Source organism: Rattus norvegicus, chromosome 4 (assembly GCF_021556685.1).
Source record: "Rattus norvegicus strain SHRSP/BbbUtx chromosome 4, alternate assembly SHRSP_T2T, whole genome shotgun sequence".
Taxonomy (NCBI): domain Eukaryota; kingdom Metazoa; phylum Chordata; class Mammalia; order Rodentia; family Muridae; genus Rattus; species Rattus norvegicus.
This window is the reverse complement of record NC_141537.1, coordinates 43,409,076-43,429,330: the sequence shown is the minus strand read 5'-3', so window position 1 is coordinate 43,429,330 and position 20,255 is coordinate 43,409,076.

Genomic DNA, 20,255 nt, shown 5'->3' with positions numbered 1-20,255 from the left:
GTTTTACTTTTATTTTTTGTGCTGGGGTTGAAAAGTCCTGAGTCTCACAAAACAGCTGCTTGTTCCAGTGAGGTAAATTCTGAGCCCAACATTGTATTTGAGGCTACAAATCTTCCTTTCTTAATATGCTAGATAGGTCATTGACAGTTAAATCTGAATAATGCATCTTTGTCTTTCCTTGCAGAAAGCATATATAGTAAAATAATTTGTGTATTTCATAAGACTTCTTGTTAATATGAACAGCTTTAGAGGTTCTCCAAGCTAGAAACTCGTAATGCATTATGGTTAGCTATTAAGCCAACTTAGATTCTGCTACAACTAAGGAAGGGAATGTGAAAAAAATATCTTCCCAGTGTGACTTTCAGCAAGTACTCTTAAACGACTGTTCCAAGAATCCTTTGGCAGTAAGATAACACACTATTCAAACTAGGGAAAAGCAGAGAGAACAGTAGTCACTGTTACTACTACAACAATGGTGGCATGGCCTATAAACTGTCCAGGACACCATGTGTTAGGAACTAGCTTGAATATGTCATAAAATAGATGAGATTGTGCCAGCTTGATAATTTTAGTCCAGACTTCCCAGACAGCTGCTGCATTTCAGATGATGCCAAGCCTCATGAACATGCCAATGTTTGGATTCTTTCAAATCTAGTAAATTCAACCGACTGTCCCTGTAATTGCTAAGATTTCTCATCTGGAACATAGCTGAGGGAAGTCCAAAACAGAAGAATTTCTGGTAAAACAGCTTTTCTACTCAGTATTTATATTAAATGAATACTCCACCATCATGACTTTTTATCATATTTATATTTCAAATCTATTTCCACAACAGAAAATCAAAAGCAAATCTTGATATGTACAGTTACAAGAAGATTGATAAAAATCAAACTCACTCAAAAAGAAAGCTGTTGCCTAGAAAATGATTATGTTCCTCCAGATGTAGCATAGCTCTCTGATAACCTATGTAAGATGTAAACTTTTATTTTTTATTTTTATTTACATTTTTTAATATTCTTGACTGCATGAGAATGTTTTCATGATAATGTATAAAACTAATTTGAGCACATCCATCCATATCCTCTGCAATCCCCTTTCTCTCTGCCCCATTTGTTCCTCCAGACGTATTTACATCTACACCAGTGCCATCTATACACAGATTAATTATGTATCTACAAAATATGTAGAAAGTACAAATGAGAAAATATATAACATTTTCTAGAGATTAATTTTATTCTCTTAATATGAATATTTTCATTTGTATTCATAATCCTCCAAATGATATAGCTTCATTTGTTTTTAAATGGCAGCTCTTGTCTGGCATGCCATTGTCTGTATGAACTGGAGTTTATCTACTCTTCTGTTGATAGACACCACAGCTAGTTCCTTATCTTAGGTATTGTGAAGAGTGTTGAAATAGACATTTATATGCAAGTATCTCTATAACATGTTGATTTAGAATCTTTAGGGTCAGATGGTGGGTTCATTTTTATTTTCTTGAGAACATTCATGCTGATTTCCACTGTGGCTGGACTTCTTCACAATCCCAAGATGAATAGTTAGAGGTTCCTCTTTGTCCATATCCTCATCAATATTAGCTATTTTCTTGGTGACTGTCATTATGATAAATTGAGATGAAATATTTTGTGATTTTTATTTTCATTTCCTTTATAAATATTAGTGTCAACTTCAAGTGTTTTTCATGTCATTTTAATAGTACTATAATACCCTTTGAATCTCATATCTCATAAAAATGCATATGCCTTGATTTTTATATTTTTCTACTTTTCCTAGGTATATAAAGGACAACCTTTGCTGAGTTGGATGAATAATCAGAGAAATGCATAAAAACTTGTCTAGCTATGTTGGACCATCTTGTTACATTTACATAGTAGAGTATTACTCAGCTGTTAAAATGTGACATCATGAAATTTGTAGACAAATGGGTGGAACTATAGAAAATATATAACGTTTTCTATATACATTTTCATGAGTGAGATAACCCAAGCCCAGAAAGATAAATGTATGTATTCACTTATATGTGGATATGAGACATAAAATACATGATAAACAACTGGTAATGTGTAGATCTACAGAAGTTAGGTTTAGAAAAAGGTAATAGGGAGACATATTGATCTCCCAAGGAAGAGAAAAATATACAGATTTTTTGAGTGGACCAGGGTATGTGGGGCTGGAAATGAGAGGATCAGATGGGGAGTTGGAGGGGTGATAGAATTGAGGGAGTGAAAATAGGGAGAGACAACTGGAAAGGAGGGCCACATAAGGGACACCATGGATGCCTAGTGGAGTGGAAACTCCCTGTACTATATGAAGGCAATGAAAATGAGGTGTCCTAATAGGGGCGAAAGTGTCTAAACTGGTCATCTCTTGTCTGAAATGGGGCTTCCAGTACTGGGACTCTGTTGCATTTAAATGAGTTGTTGACCAAGGGGGCCACATGGAGATCTAAAAACAACTCAGACTGTTGCTAAGATTATGGGTTGCTTTCCACAAACTGACAGTATGACCTCATTGTCCAGGAAAATGCCTACTATCTTGTACCTAAATGTAGGCTACACTGTATGCTGTAGTGTTTTTGACGAAGAAAGGTACTTTTCAGGCTACCAAAAGAGAAACATAAGCACAAACTCAGACGCAAAGCATTTCATGTACATTTATTATGCCTGACCTGCAAGATATGCTAGGGTAATCGTGGCACAGAATTTATAGGAGTAGACACATATCTAGGGTAAAACCAGACATTACTGGTCTTAAAAAACGTATGAATAAAATTACTCCTAATGATATCGATATGTATGCAAATATAGAAAAATATGTTTGCATATTTGTATGAATTATATATAATATATGTAATGTATTGTATATAATATATGTATTTGAATGTAGTGTGTGTGTGTGTGTGTGTGTGTGTGTGTGTGTATGTAAAAGCTTACAGCTTAGTATTTTTGGAGATGTCTAAGTGAATGAGTGGGTATCTCATTCCTGTGCCTGTTCTTAGGTCTCTTTTTCTTCTGTTCAGTTGCCTTATCCAAACTCAATGGGATAATTTTTGTTTTATCTTATTTTGTTTTATCTTATTTTTTTAGGTTGTCAGGTTTGGTTGTTATCTCTAAGAAGCCTGTTTACTTCTAAAGAGAGGCAAAAATGGAGTGGATCTGAAGAGGAGGAATGGTGGCAGTGGGTAATTTTCAATAAAAGGAAAAAATGGAAACTTTGACTTGTTTTTAATGAAAATTCAGATGAAATTGTAGGATGCAATATTATCACAATTATGTTGCTATGTAATAGCATACTAATCTCTGTTTGTATGGGCAGTTATCACTTTTGCTATCTTTTCTCCAGACAAGAGGAAATAAATGTTTGCTAATAATCTGATTTTATTTGAGGTATAGATATTGTTTCAATAAAAACTGCTTTGTAGTTAATTATTGTCAAAAAATAATTGAAAAATCCAAATGTCTCATTCTTGCCAGCTTTGTCCAACATGTACTACATGTGGATCCTACAGAGGCAATAAAACAGTTGAGAGAGTTAGAGGTGCTTTGTTAGAAATTGTTTTTGTGTAGATTAATATTTGTTAGTTTTCAATCTGTTGGTAAATATTAAGATTTTTTTAAAAATACTTTCATTAGTATTTAAAATATTTTCCATATTATAGTTAATATGTGCATGATACCACATAGTTCTAAATATTGAAAGATTAATAACTTAATCCAGTATATGAGAAGCTTCATATTTAGTTGGAGGGAAGTTGTTCCTGTTGGTAGACACACACTTGTCTTATTTGGTACCACTGAGGTTGATTCTCTACTCAGGCTAAGTATCCTGATTAGAGAACCTTATTTTCATAAGACTTCAGTGTGAATTTTAAGCCATCTGTTTTCCAAGGAAAACTCATGAGACCTTTATTGTTAGCTTAGATGTTCTGTAATTATGTGCCCTAGAAAATTGCCTACAGAAAAAGCAATCTATTAGCTCCAGGCCTTTAAATTTTTATTGTTGACTCGAATTATGTTGTTAACAAGCTTCAATCCTGACCTCCACAGGTTATGTGTTTTATAGAATTATTAATAAACATTGATTTGTTGTATTAAATACATCAAAAGCATGGACCATATACAGTCTAAGTATTATCAATTCCTGCAGCACCATGATTACAAAGAATATGAACTGACATGCATTTCAAATTTCAATAACCTCCTAAGCAGAGCGACAGACTTCCCATCCTCCTGCAAGCATCATATCTTCCATGTACTCCTGTCTACTTCCTCTCTGATGAGGTATACAACGATGTCTGACTTTATAGGTGTAGTCACGCTCTTATATCAGGATCTGTCAGCTGCCAGATTTGACCTTTAGTGTGTTTCACTCTATTTGTCTCATCAAGCATAATTTTTATGTAAGATCAGGTTTTCCATCTGGTCCATACTCCTCTTCATCATATGGGTATTCTGGGCCCTTATAATGCTGAAGATAAAAGACATCTACTACGGCACAAGAGAAAAAAATAACCCTCTTTTTATCGCTTATATTAGAGGAATTTTAAAATAGGATTTCTTGAATTGTTATGTTATGAGGTATCTAAACAATATTTCAGCTTTAAATTTACCCTTTTTTATTTTTAGGATTGAAAGTTAAGAGAAACACGGTGGTTAAAACTTTCTGTAAGTTTGTCACATTTACAATGGTAGTGTTGCTTGGCTACTCTGAGTAATGTCTGGCTTCCACAGCAATTCCTCAGACAGTTGAAACATGGCACTAGCTTCCACACTGAAAACTTTATTTATGGCTCTGAAGCTTTTCTGTAGTGTGATACACACAATCCAGAGGGGGAGAAATAAATGGCCATTTCCTTGTGCACTTAAGGCTCTATGGAACCTGTGTGTGTTAACATTTGTGTCAGAAGTGAATGAAGTCATTATGAGCTTAGGTCATTTTTGTAGTACTAATGCACTTTCTAATCAGGTCAAGAATTAGGTAGCCTTTTATTGCCTTCATTGGCCTTAGCCTAGCAAAATGAATTTCCACTTAACTAGGAGAACAAAAGAAGCCAGGCAGAGCATCAGATGCAAATGAATGTCATCAAGGTCACGGACCTACAAGCTTCAGAATTGGCAATTCATCTTAACCTCAGAAGAGCAACACAGAAGGCAGCCTCTGCAGCTCCGCCTTCCTAACCCACAGCAGCCGCCCCTGCCTCACTGCTTGTTAGAATCTCCTGTTTATTTTCAGGACCAATAGATTTACTTTCTCCTCTCTGATATAAAATTCAGACAAAATCTTCGAATTATGCTGAGGAGCTTTTACTCTGAACTCCTTCTTAGGGGGTCACAGGCTGGTCTTATTGTGTAATGTGTCTGGCCTGGCAACCAAATCTTTAATAGCAGACACCGTGATAGCCTGTTGTAAGTTCCTGATGGATGTTTACTGATGATTCTTCATTCAGTACCAGTAATAAGTTACGTTTTTTTATAACAGAATTTCACTGTTCTACATCTGTTCCTCATCCATTTCTGTCACACTAAATCACTGGGCTACATTCCTCAAGGCTTTGACTAAGCTGCATCCTGATTATAAATTAGACATCTTTGGATGACTGTGGTAAACTTCTCTGTGATAATAGTTATCTGGGGGGGTGAGGAGAAGGAAGGGTTGTGCTGTTGATGTTATGTGACAATGAACACAGCTTTGTCAATATAAATCCAAGTTTGGAAGCTGAAAATGTCATACTCAGTTGGTAGAAAGGGCTGAGCTAGCATTGCTCATAGCTAAAGACTTTCCTAGACCCAGCTAGGTACAAAAAAGTCCAATAAAAAGAACTGGAAAAATGTGAATTAATTATTTTCTATTTCCAATTGAATACATGGGAAATAATGTTGTCCATGTTTCAAATATAAATAACAAATTCCTTCTTAGAATAACTGAAAGCCACTTAAAATCATCAAAAGTTACTTTTCAAAGAATATTTTTGAAATATTGTCACCACCAAATAAACCTCAGGAGAGCTGCCGAGAGAATCTACAGTCAGTAGTGACCTTAACAACTGACTCCATCTATGCCATGGCATCAAAATTATATCACTCACAGGACAGTTAGGGTCAATCTAGTCTCATGCTTTGCACATACTTTATTTTTTTACCCCAAGTCTAAACTCCTATCAATTAATAATATTACACAGTGTGAGGACAGGGTGTATTAATATTTCTTTGCCAACATTTTAGGGACAAAGGTTTTGATTCCTCCTCTTGCTTCTGCTTGGCTCTACTAACTCAGGCTCCATCCACAGTGGATGATGAGTCAGCTGCCCCTAAATAAACAGCTTTGACTGAATTCCTGAGGTAAAACTTTCTTAACTGTGACATCTTCCTATTGTTATGTCAAACCTTACAAATCATCACTTTCTTACCTGAGATTCAGGCATGAATTCAAGGAAAAGTATGTTCCTGTGTTGAGAATTATTCAAAATGTTTATTTCCATAAACCTTTATTGAGATTTAGCATTTAATCTAAGTCTTAATGCAGGCACAGCACAAAGCAGTATTAGAGTATTTATGATTTTGCAGCTGTAGAAGAAATACTGATATTTCCATCACAGCATACTTACAATTGCTCTTTAGTTAGCATGAATATTGTCCCAGTTACCAATCAACACAATTTTTGACAGTTGCTCTCTTACAGATATTTGTAGAAATTAGATCCCAGCCCATAAGCATTATATACACATTAAGTAGAACCATGGGTTAAAAGAAATGATTCCAATAACTGTGTTGTTTTCCAGTGTCTCCAGACTACATTGCTTATTGATTAATATGTAAAAGAATAGAATTCAAAGACCACCCTCTAGTTAATGTGCTTACTTTAATTAAGCTGAAACAATGTACTCAAAGATGTCTTTTATAAAATAAAATAATAGTTCAACTTGCTTGACAATGCACTTTAAGTATGGATGTATTCTGTCATAAAACTCTTGGATACTTTGTTAACTTTTTGGTACAATACAAAAGCTTCAGTAAATATTTGTTCCTGTCATTACAAAATAATAAATATAAAAAACAAGAACAACCACCACAATAGCCGCAACAACAAAAGAGCAGATTCCTTATCAGAAAACACTGAAGATCATTGCTAAATCTAACTATAGGGCCTTTCTAAGCATGCCCTTGCTCTAAAAAAATGATACAGAGACCTATTTTTATTTATGAATGCCTAGGCTTGTTCCCAACCAGTTCTTAACTCAATTAACAATTTTATACTAATCTAAGTTCTGCCATGTGTCTGGTTACCTATCCACCATTTCATATATCTGACTTCTTTCATATCTTGTTGGTGAATCTTCTACATCATCCTTTTTCTCAGAGTTCCTTTCTCTGTTGAAAAATCCCACCTTAGTATTCTGCATTTTGCTATAGTCCACGGGCTTTTCATTTCGATCAATCAAGGCATATCTTAGGCAGGCAAGAAAGGACAGAGACATATCTTCATAAAGTGTACAAAAACATCACTCCAACATCTAAATATTTTTATTGTATCTCTTAATTAACTAGTTTCTTTAGCTATATGTTAGGAGGGGGGTCAAAGAATTTTGTGAAGACCATATTACATGGTGACTTTAGTGACTGCCCATGGAGAAAACATAATTGTCCTTTGCAGCCTTCAAAAATGAGGGCGAGATGATAAACATAGATAATTAAACTTAAGCCCAGTTTGGCTCATAGACAAAAGAAATGTTCATTGACTAAATGAGACAAATAAATTCAATTTTGAGGTAGAGATGGAGGTTTTATGATCATTTATATTTATTACACACTTAATAACACTCTAGTTAGAGATTCATTTTCAAGGTTTCTATACCACAATTATATCAAGAATTTTCCCAGTAAAAATTATTCATTCAAGCTGAGTCCTTTGACTGAACTGAATGCTCTAAAGAACAGCCCCATACTTTGTAAAATTAGATTGTTGGGCAATGGACTAAAATAGAAACTATAACTGAGGGCATTGATTATTTACTATCAGGCTAGATAGCAAAGAGTGTGCCATAAGTAGAAGATGATGTCACACCATCTGGACATGATAGTTCTGTATAGTTGTTACCTTGACAACATACTTAGCCATAAATTTACAAAAGGATAAATTAGCTGAGACACTAAAATTCATCCTAGAAGAACATTGCAATTATGCAGTATTTCTGTGACAGAACTGCTTTCATGAGTTCAGAAATATATTATGGTTTATTTTATAACACTTAATTGCCATAAGTTTTTTTAGTAAGTAAGCCCTTAAATATACATTTCTTATAAAATTCTGAAAAGAGAATTCAGGTTACTAGGAATATTATTAAGCCTTTCATTATATACCATAGACAATAAATTAAACTTCCTGCAAAGTATAAATTCTAGACTTAGTTTTTGCTTTACCAACTGGGTTTGTTCCCAAAGTTCCAAAGCTTCCAAAGAGACTAACATCAACCGGGGACCAAGAGTTTGAGCACAGAACCCATGGGAGCTATTTTTCATCCAAATGATAACACTTAGTATAAGTGACAGAAATTTGACTCGTTTAGTTCAATTTCACAATTATGAGAACTCATGCTTATAAATCATAATTTTATGTGTCACCATCTTGGAGATACATTTCAAGCCAAAATTCTTGTTTGGTTGCATTTTCCCGAAGGCCCTAGAAATTAACAGGCTATGGATATAGTATGCATTTTCAAGATAGAATTCATAGAATATTTAATATGTCGTACAAAGGATCTAAATGGAAGTTTAGAATTTAAGGCAACTTTGATTTGTGATTTGAGAAACTAAATGTCTAATGAGCAAGATTCATGGAGGAGCTGAAGTAACTATTAAAACTTTAAATGAGATTTGGGTTAGACAGGTAAACAAAGATATTGAAGATAAATATGGTCATAATAGTCAAAAGAGGGATTGGGACTGAAAGTCTGTCCAGAAAATCAGCGTAATAGAACTCAAAACCAAATCAAAAGATAGAATGTGCAAGCAGGAGTGGTCAGTGCACTTTATACCCAAATTCTCCCTTGAGAGAGCTGGTCTCCCAGGAGTGCTAACACACCTAAGGTCACAGGTGAGACCACCACTATTGCATCAATACCTGTCCCAAAAAGGACTCGCCAGGAACCTACAGGGTACAGGAACTGTAGAGCAGTTGGGTACAGGATACTTCCAGTTTCCATCTGTGACCCAGAGCTAACCCTGTGCCACAGCTCTCCTTACCCAAATCCCATCCAGAGAGATCTGCTCTCCCAGAAGTGTTGACACACCAAAGATTACAGCAATTCATACTTAAATCCTGCCTGGAGAGAGCTGGTCTCCCAGGAGTGTTGAAACAACAAAGATCACAGGGACACAGGCTTACAGGCTCACATGCCCATAGGCTCACATGCCCACAGGCTCATAGGATCACAGGATCACAGGAGAGACAAGCTCCAGTCAGAGACAGAAAGATCAGCTTACACAAGAGATAGCCAGGTGGCAAGAGGCAACAGCAAAAACCTAAGCAACAGAATCCAAGGCTACTTGGCATCATCAGAACCCATTTCTCCCACCACAGAAAGCCATTTATACCACAACACAGTGGAAAAGCAAGATTCTGATTTAAATCACATCACAGGATGATAATAGAGGACGTTAAGAAGGACATGAATAACTTCCTTAAAGAAATACAGGAGAACACGAGTAAACAACTAAAAGCCTTTAAAAAGGAAACACATAAATTTCTTAAAGAAATACAGGAAACACAAACAAACAGGTAAAAGATTTGAAGAAAACTATCCAGGATCTAAAAATGGAAATAGAAACAATAAAGAAATCATAATGTGAGAAAACACTAGAGATAGAAAAACTAGGAAAGAGATTAGGAGAGATAAATCCAAGCATCCCCAAAAGAATGCAAAAAAAAAAAATAGAAGAGAGAATCTCAGGTGTAGAAGACATCATAGAAAGCATTGTCACTACTGTCAAAGAAAATGCAAAATGCAAAAAGGTCCTAACACAAAATATCCAGGAACTCCAGGACAAAATGACTAACCAGACTAACCAGAGGGCACAGAGACAGTATCAAAATTAAGAAAGTGAGAAATGGAAATGGAAACATAACAACAGAATCCCAGGGGAAGAATACATCAGACCCTACTAAAGAATTCTATACTCAACAAAACTAGAAAATATAAATGAAATGGACAATTTTCTAGACAGATACTTGGTACCAAAGTGAAATCAGGATCAGATAAACCATCTAAACTGTCTCATAAACCCTAAAATAATAGAAGCAGTCATTAAAAGTCTTCCCCCCTCCAACAACAACAACAAAAAGCCCAGGCCCAAATAGCTTTAGTGAAGACTTCTATCAAACCTTCAAAGAGGACCTCATACCAATACTTTCTAAATGATTCCACAAATAGAAACAGAAGGAACACTATATAATTCACTCTGTGAAGCCACAGTTACTTATACTTAAATCACACAAAGACCCAACAGAGAAAGAGAACTTCAGACTAATCTTGCTTATGAAAATTCATGTAAAAATACTCAATAAAATTCTCATAAACTGAAGACAAGAACACATCAAAATGACCATTCAACATGATCTAGTAGGCTTCAGCCCAGGGATACATGGATGGTTCAATACAGGGAAATCCATCAACATAATCAACCATATAAACAAACTCAAAGAAAAGAAATCACATGATCATCTCATTAGATGCTGAGAAAGCATTTGACAAAATTCAATACCTCTTCGTGTTAAAAGTTTTGTTAAGATTAGGAATTTAAGGCCCATACCTAAGCATAGTAAAAGCAATATACAACAAACCAGTAACCAACATCAAACTAAATGAACTTGAAGCAATCCCACTAAAATCAGGGACTAGACAAGGCTGTCTGTCCACTCTGTCCCTATCTATTCAATATAGTACTCAAAATCCTAGCCAGAACATTTAGACAACAACAACAACAAAAAAAAAAAACAAAGGTCAAAGGGCTACAAATTACAAACTGGAAAGGAAGAAGTCAAAAATATCACCATTTGCAGATGATATGATAGTATACTTAAGTGACCCCTAAAATTCCACCAGAGAACTCCTAAACCTGATAAACCACTTCAGCAAAGAAGCTGGGTATAAAATTAACTCAAACAAACGAGTAGCTGTCCTCTACTCAAAGGATAAACAACACCTTTCAAAATAGTCACAAATAATATAAAATATCTTGGGGTGACTCTAACCAAGCATGTGAAAAATCTGTATGACAGGAACTTCAAGTCTCTGAAGAAAAAAATTGAAGAAGATCTCAGAAGATGAAAATACCTCCCATGCTAACGGATTGGCAGGATTAATATAGTAAAGATAGCCATCATGCCAAAAGCAATCTCTACAGATCCAATGCAATCCCTATCAAAATTCTAACTGAATTCTTTATAGAGTTAGTAATATCAATTTGCAAATTCATTTTGAATAACCAAAAACTCAGAACAGTGACAACTATTCTGAACAATAAAGAACTTCTGGAGGATTAGCCATTCCTGACTTCAAGCTGTATTACAGAACAATAGTTATAAAAGCTGCATGTTATCGGTGTAGAGAAAGGCAAGCAGATTGATGGAATAGAATTGAAGACAAAGAAATGAACCCAAACATCTATAGTCACTTGATCTTTGACAAAGGAGCTAAAAGCATACGGTGGAAATAAGAAACCATCTTCCACAAATAGTACTGTTTTCACTGATGGCTTGATTGTACAAGAATACAAATGGATCCATTCTTATCTCCTTGTCCAAAGTCCACATACAAGTAGATCAAGGACTTCTATACAAAACCAGATACACTGACTGAATCTAATAGCAGAGAAAGTGGGGAAGAGCCTCAAACACATGTGCACATGGTTAAATTTCTTGAGTAGAACACCAATGTTTTAAGAGCAACAGTCGACAAATGTGACCTCATAAAATTGTAAATCTTCAGTGAGGCAAAGAACACTGTCACTAGTACAAAATGGCAATGAACAGATTGGCAAAAGATCTTTACCAATTGTACATATGATAAAGGGCTAATATCCAATATATACAAAGAACCCAAGAAGTTGTACTCCCGTCTAACCAAGGAACCTTATCAAAAAATGGGGTACAGAGCTAAACAAAGAATTCTCATCTGAGGAATATTGAATGGCTGTGAACCATGTCAAGAAATGTTCAACATCATTAGTATCAGGGAAATTCAAATCAAAATGACACTGTTATTCCCCCTTACACCATTCATAATGGCTATGATTAAGAAGTCAGGTGACAAAAGATGCTGGTGGAAATGTGGATGAAAAGGAACACTTCTCCATTGTTTGTGGCGTTACAAGATGGTAAAACCACTCCGGAAATCAGTCTGGTGGTTCCTCAGAAAATTGAACATAGTACTACCTGAAGACCCAGCTGTACCCAAAAGATGCACTAACATACAACAAGGACACCTGCTCCACTATATTCATAGCTGAAAGGGCTTGCAACCACATAAGAACAACGATGTCTACTAATCAGAGCTTCGAGGGACTAAACCACTAACCAAAGACTATACATGGACTGGCCCATGGCTCCAACTGCATATGTAGCAGAGGATGGCCTTGTTTGGCACCAGTGGAAGGAGAAGCCCTTGTTCCTTCCAAAGTTGGACCCCTAGTGCAGGGAAATGTCAGGAGGGGGAGCATGGTAAGGGGCGTTGATAGGAGGAAAACCCATATGGGGGAGGGTGAGAGGATAGAGGGCGTATGGACAGAAAATTAGGAAAGGGAATAACATTTGAAATATAAACAAAGAAATATATCCAATAAAAAATAAATTTAAAAAGAAAAAAATCAATGACTGCATGAAACTGTTAGGCAAATGGTTGGAACTAGAAAATACCATGCTGAGTGAGGTAACCCAGTCACATAAGAACACACATAGTATGTACTCACTGATAAGTGGGTATTAGTCAAGAAGGTAGAAATACCTATTTTTCAACTCACAGACCATATGAAGCTCAAGAAGGAAGACCCAAGTGTGGATGATTCAGTCCTTCTTAGATATGTAACAAAATACAGGAGGTAGAGGGTGGGAGGAACTTTGGAGAAAAAGAGGATGGCAAGGGAATACAAGGGTTGCAGGATCAGGTATGGAAGAAATCTGGGATGATATTCAGAGGCTCTGGAATTTGAACAGAGGTATGTAGCAATGGGGCATGGGAACTATGGGTAGCCACCAAAAATTCCCAGATGCCAGTAAAACAAGAGCCTCCCAGGATCCAACAGGGATGGCTTTAACTGAAATACCCAACAGTAGAGACCGTATCTAAAGGTTAGGTAAGGCCTTTGGTTGAGTTACTGGGCCACCCACTCATCTGCAAATTTTTAACTCAGAATTGCTACTGTTTAAAAGAAATATGGAGACAAAGTGTACAGCAGAAACTGAAGCAAAGCCCTTCCACTGACTGTCCAAACTGTAGAAACATTGTCTAACGTTGGATAGCTCATTAAAGATAAGTTGCAGACTATCAATCAACTCGATTTGTTGTTCCTTAACAAAAGCTAAGAATTAGGTCTATTATTCAAGTATGTGTATCCCATATACAGTCACCAAACCCAGGCTCTATTGTGGATATCAAGAAGTGCTTGCTGACAGGAGCCTGATATAGCTATCTCCTGAGAGGGTCTCCCAGAGCCTGACAAATACAGAGATGGATGCTCACAGTCATCAATTGGACTGAGAACAAGGTCCCCAATCAAGAGGTAACAAAAGGACAGAAGGAGCTGAAGGGGTTTGCAACCCCAAAGGAAGAACAACAATATCAACCAACCATACAACCCAGAGTTCCCAGGGATTACACCACCCAAAGAGTACACATGGAGGATCCGATGTCTCCAGTGGTATATGTAGCAGAGGATGGACTTCTCTGGCATCAATGGGAGGAGAGGGCCTTGGTCCTGTGAAGGCTCAATTCCCCAGTGTAGCAGAATGCCAGGACAGGGAGTCTGGAGGGAGTAGGTGGATGGGTGGGTAGGGGAACACCCTCATAAAAGTAGGGGAAATGAGGATAGGTTAGGGGGTTTCTGGAGGGTAAACCTGAAAAGGGAATAACATTTGAAATGTAAATAAAGAATATATCAAAGAAAGGAAAAGAAAAAACATATGTATTGTATATCTTTGATCTCAATGCTCCTATGGTGATAATGGAGGCAGAAACTGAAGAATCTCCAATACCATTGTCCAGCCAACCCAGTCTACACAGTAGTGAGCATTGACATGAGTTTCATTCAGATGAAGTGTGTGGCAAGATCTGATAACTGAGGTTGGCCTCTGATCTCATCAAGTACTGTGATATATACATAGCCACATCGTACTCAGAAATGTGTACTTTCAGGCATGTAGATGTATAATAAACATAATTCATATACACACAAAAGTCAAAATGTTTTTTCTATTTGCTTCTTTCTTGAGACAGTTCTTCATTGCGTTGTGAAAGTAAGTGTTCATGATAACTAAGGTTGATGTCTCTAAAACATGGGAAAGTACAATTTCCACTTGTTTTGTAGAGGGGGACAGTGAAGACTTCAGGAATGCCCTTCTTACAACCATTAAATCTCAAAGGTTATATAATATAACATACATATCTTACAGCTCATTAGATTCCACAGGGTACTGCACTGGTGTTTAAGTGCACTAGCAGAATGAGATGAGTGTCTGTTATTGATATTTCAAAGAGAATTCTGATATTTTTAGATAAAAGTCTTCCTTTCTATGGAAAAATAATAGATTTCTCAGAAATGAGGCTTAAAAATCTGTTAATAAAATTCATGCTTTTTCATTAATGTACTTTGAGTGCTATTGAATACTGAGTGGAGATGGTAAGATGAAAATAGGTGACCCTGGAGGGCAGTGAAAAGGCAAAGCAGAATTCATTATCTGAGGAAAAATGATTTTCAATTATACAGACTAGCTTCTGAAAACTTTCACTACTAAAATAAAAATAAGTACAGTACATAATATATGATATTAAAATAATCTTCCAAAGAATGATTTCTGACAGCTCTCTTGTAGTTTACGTCTCCGGAAACTCTATGACAAACTCTAAGTCTTAAAACATGCCCAGTGTCCTGTACCAAACTGTAGAAACATTGTCTAACATTGAATAGATCATTAACAATAAGCTGCAGACTATCAATCAACTCGATTTGTTGTTCCTTAACAAAAGCTAAGAATTAGGCCTATTATTCAAAGAGGTGGATTTCCATTTCCATTGCTATTATTGTGTGTGCAGGTCTGCAGTGCTCAGAATAAAAGATGCTCAGAAAAAGGAAGTGGCCTGTTTAGAGAAATAATGTTATCTGTTCTAACTATCAACAGGTCATCAACTGTATATATGGAGAGAGAGAGAGAGAGAGAGAGAGAGAGAGAGAGAGAGAGAGAGAGAGAGAGAGAGAGAGAGAGAGTATCAGCTTTGATTGGAGACCTGCATGATTTTCTTCTATCATCCATATTACAAACTGTAAATATTCTTTACTAAACAATTTCTGTGATTATATCTATTTATTTATCAATATTTTATTAGTATATACATTTTTACAGATTTTCTGGATGCTAAGAATATTCAAAGAATGTACTTCTCACTCTTCCTTTTCAGCTTACTTTATCCATAATAAATATGTAATTTGAAAATATAGCTAACATGCAAACAAACAGGAAATACTGATTTCCTAATGATATATTTTACATTGTAAATCTAGCAAAAACCAATTTAAGCTTCGGGTTAGTATAAGAAATTAGTTGAGTACCTTATATACAACAGAAATTTCTCACAGTTCTAGAGGCGGAGAAATGCACAAAGCATATTGGTGTCTTGTAAAGTCTTATTCTCTGTTTCATAGTCAACCACTTACTAGGATTGTTTTCACTTGGTAGAAAATTCTCCAGGTCCTGTTTTAAAAGAACACTAGTTCTATTTAAGAAATTGTTTCTCTTATAACCCAAAGTCCTCCTAGAATTTTCCCCAATGTCATTATATTAAAGGTAAAAAATGTCAAAGCATATAAAATTCATAATGCAGTATATAAAGTTACTTATTACTCAAAAATAATATATGTTCATTTATGTCATAAAATCTGATGAGTATCACCACATTAAAAAGGAAATTACCTATACCAAATATGAGACAAATGATGTGATCTACTAAATGTACACACTCTTGTGGGAAAGTCTAATACCACTGTCAGGCAATCAGGTAGTAATTTAGAAAAATAAGGAATCAATTCAACGACTGGTAAAGTCTCATTGTCTTTAATGGCAAAGTAACTTGAAGGACTGTGTCACACAGGCAACTGAAGAAGGTATACGGGGTGCAGATGCCTAGGTTGGATCATGATGGACAAATTAAATTGCTTTGGGGAACATGTATTCAAGTAGGAAATTATGATTGGAATATATCCAATAGGATAGTTTTATTAATAGGATTGTCCCTTAATTCTGTAATTCTGTTCAATGTCCATATCCTTAAAAGGTAAGTGTCTATGAACCCCCAGTAAACTAGATTGTTGGGGGGAGGGCGGCAATGGGGGGAGGATGGGGAGGGGAACACCTATAAAGAAGGGGAGGGAGGAGGGGATGTTTGCCCGGAAACCGGGAAAGGGAATAACACTCGAATGTATAAAGTTAATTTAAAAAAAAAAGGTAAGTGTCTAGATATTCAGGAATACAGTACTGTAGTTTCCTGAAATAATAGTTTTACAGAAACAAAGATAACAGGCCAAGACCTCATCTAGCAACTCTCATCCCATCGACCTCAATCTCCCACTCTCAGGGACATGAACAAACATGAAATTAGCTTTTCCCCATTTCTCATTTACATGTATGGGCTCTGTAGGTGTGTGTGTGTGTGTGTTTGTGTGTGTGTGTGTGTGTGTGTGTATGTGTGTGTTGTGTGCATGTGAGTGTATGTCTGGTGTGCATGTGTGCATATGTGTGTGTCTGCAAATGTACATATGTTAGTATGGGTGCACACATATTGTGTAAATGGATGTGGAGATCCAAGGTTGTTATCTTTTACCATATTCACTGAGATAGAGTCTCAAACACAGATCTTGCTGGCACCTATTCTTGCTAGTCACATTGATCTGTGCTTCATTCTTCTACCTTTTGAGGCTAGAATTACAGGTTGGCAGTCACAGCCATCCAGCATTTATGTGATCTTTGGGGAATCTGAATTTTGGCCCTCCAACTTTCATGCAAAGCACTTTTTCTACCATGCCATTCAGATTTAGTTTCATTGTTAGTTTGTTACCTATGAAAATCATGCTTACTCATAGAATTCTGTTTATGTATACAAACTCTGATTCTTTGCTCAACTTCTCATACACCCCTTTTTCTAAATTTTCTGTCCTCAGAAACAAGGTCACACTACTGACAACAGAATGAGTATAGTTCAGCTTTCATTAGTATAAAAGATCAATTCTCTCATTAAACTATATTTTTGGTTGTGAGCCTAGCCTTTAACGGCTGAGCCATCTCTCCAGCCCTCTCATTAAACTATATTTTGTGTGTTACACAGAAAACTTTTAAATCTCTGGACTCAACAATTCAATTTCTCAAGTATATGAAATTGTGTTACGATTAATAACTCTAAACCATATGTTCTAATATCTGCTCACTGAATTTAAGCCATTTGATGAAAAAAAATGGGCAAAGTACTTACTGTTGGCAATCTGAAGGAATGTCAAAAACATTTTACTAAATGAAAGATAACAAAAAAAATTAAAGTTCCCATTATCTATAGACATATAAATACTCATTCAAGAGTGAGCATAGTATCACCTGCTTTAACTTTCAGCACTTAGGAGGCTGAAGACGGAAGGTTATGAGTCTTGTCTGGGGCCTAGTAAGTCTATCTAAACTAAACAAGCAAAAGATTCCCCAGTAAGATAAGCCCCAAAACTGGCCAAAACTTTCACACCATAAATTAAAATATACCTGTTCTGTACAGGATCAGTTTCACCAGGAAAAGTCCCAAAGAACTTCCTGAGATATTGAAATACTTTATTTCTTGATTGGAGGACTAACTTCATAGCAACGTATTTGTTGAAACTCATTAAGTATAAGCATTCGTCTCTTCACTGTCTTGGCTGTAAATTCTGTCTCAATAAAAATGTTATAACAAAAATTTTTAAAGCATTGTATATTTTATATCTTGGACTTCTTAAAGTATAAAGGAAATACAACTGAAGAAAACTTGGGTTATGACTGGGCAGATTAGAGGAAATAGAGTGTGAGAATGGTATTTATTAAAGAACTTTAAGAATAAATAAGAATCAAGGATGAATGAAATGTCAGGCAGTTTAGCATGACTAAGAACAAATTGGTTGTTTGTGGATGCATGGAATTTCTGAAGACACTAATGATCTTAGCATAGTTGAAATATGTCCTCCTCCAAAGTGAACCTACTTTGCATTGATTAATGGACGTAGCATCGAGCCACTCTCCAAATTCCTATTTCTAGAGCCATAGATTAGTGCAGCTCTCAGATAGACCTTACCACAGATGTTTATGTGTACAATGGACCACAGCTAATGCAGAAATTCACAGAAGGCCGAAGTGCAGAGACTAGCTATCAGTGGATTGCTTGGCTGCACGTGGGACTTCTATAGCACCTCCTCTCTGCCCAAATTCAAGAAACATCCTAGAAGATGGTAGACAGTCTGTAAGAGTCAGAGGTTCAGAAAGATGGTCATGAAACTGTTTTTCGGTCATGACAGGACCACTGCATGCAAATTTATAGCAACTGTGACCATCTGCATAAGATAAACCAGTCAGAATTTCAGCATGTAGTAGTGAGGGGCTAATGAGTCCAATATCTATCTGGAGAAATAGGAACAAGTGATGACTTTTGGGAGGGAATGTTTGTATTCTTCGAAGATGTGGCCACTTGTAGCTCAACACATGTGGTAAAAGATTTCATGCAGCAACAAGGCACAGTACAAAATTGGACTGAGTGCATTCTAAAAACCCAGAGCACACAAAATCAAAGGAAATAGGAAAATGGAAGGGGGGTTTGGGGGTGGGGTTAAGGTTTGGAATGGCTTGTGAATATAATAAAATCATGTATGCATGGAATTCTTGAAAAATTAATGAAAATCTTAATGATTTCTTATTTTATAAAAATTATTTATTTTAGAAATAAAAATGTGTCCTTAGACAAATGTATGTAAAACATAATTAAGTTACATTTTATAATTTATAGTTGGTAATTTATTATAGGAAGTTGGTGTATGCTAACAGTAGTAATTGTAGTCTATCCACAATGACCTCTTATTAGAGGCTGCTAAGTGGAGCAAAATACTACAATAAATCAATTTTGATGTAATAGGCCAAACATGCAATACCTAGTGCAATTATTGCTCCAATATAGTCTGGTTAAGAGTACATGAATGAATGATAATCTGAACATTGTCAATAACTGCAAAATAGACGGGCATGAATTAAAAAATGTCTTAGGATTTGAGAATGAATATAAAAATGCCAAAGTTTGACATGAATTTAGCAATAAAGACTGGTTGTTAACCCTATTCAGGTGGGAAAAGAGATAAACTTAGCAGAGATAAAAAATTGTTTTAGGAGTTTTTCAGGAGTAATCTTTATTGCATTTATTTGTTTATATTTTGAGAATGGGTATATGTACTACAATGTATATAAGGAAGTCAGAATATAACTAGGAGAACTCACTCAGTAGACCAGGCTAGGAGATCTTTGAGCCTCTGGAAAGCTGAAATTAAAGGCATGTATCTCCATCCTTGGCCCTTGGCTTTTGTTAATTCCTTTTTACAAATTGGAAGCTCAGCTGGGTAAGATCTTGCCCTGAGGTCACCACTCATTTTATTCTGTTTAACATCTGGCAATTCTTTAATCTCTTAATCTCCTTGAACACAAAATTTAGCTCCATTCCACTTCCTAGTGCCTATTTTCTATTTTTTTGCACATTTTCTAATTTTTTCTTGCTCATGGTCCTTTTTACTATAGATCTGTATAACACTAAACATTAATAACCACATAATAGAGAATATACTCTAGGCTGTTCTGAGATTTCTTCTGCCAACAAAATAAAAAAAACCTCTTGACTTTAGTCTCAGGCAGACTTTTTAATAAGGCAAAAGCAACCACATTTTCCACACAAATACCAGAAGATTAGTCTCTAGTTCATATACTAA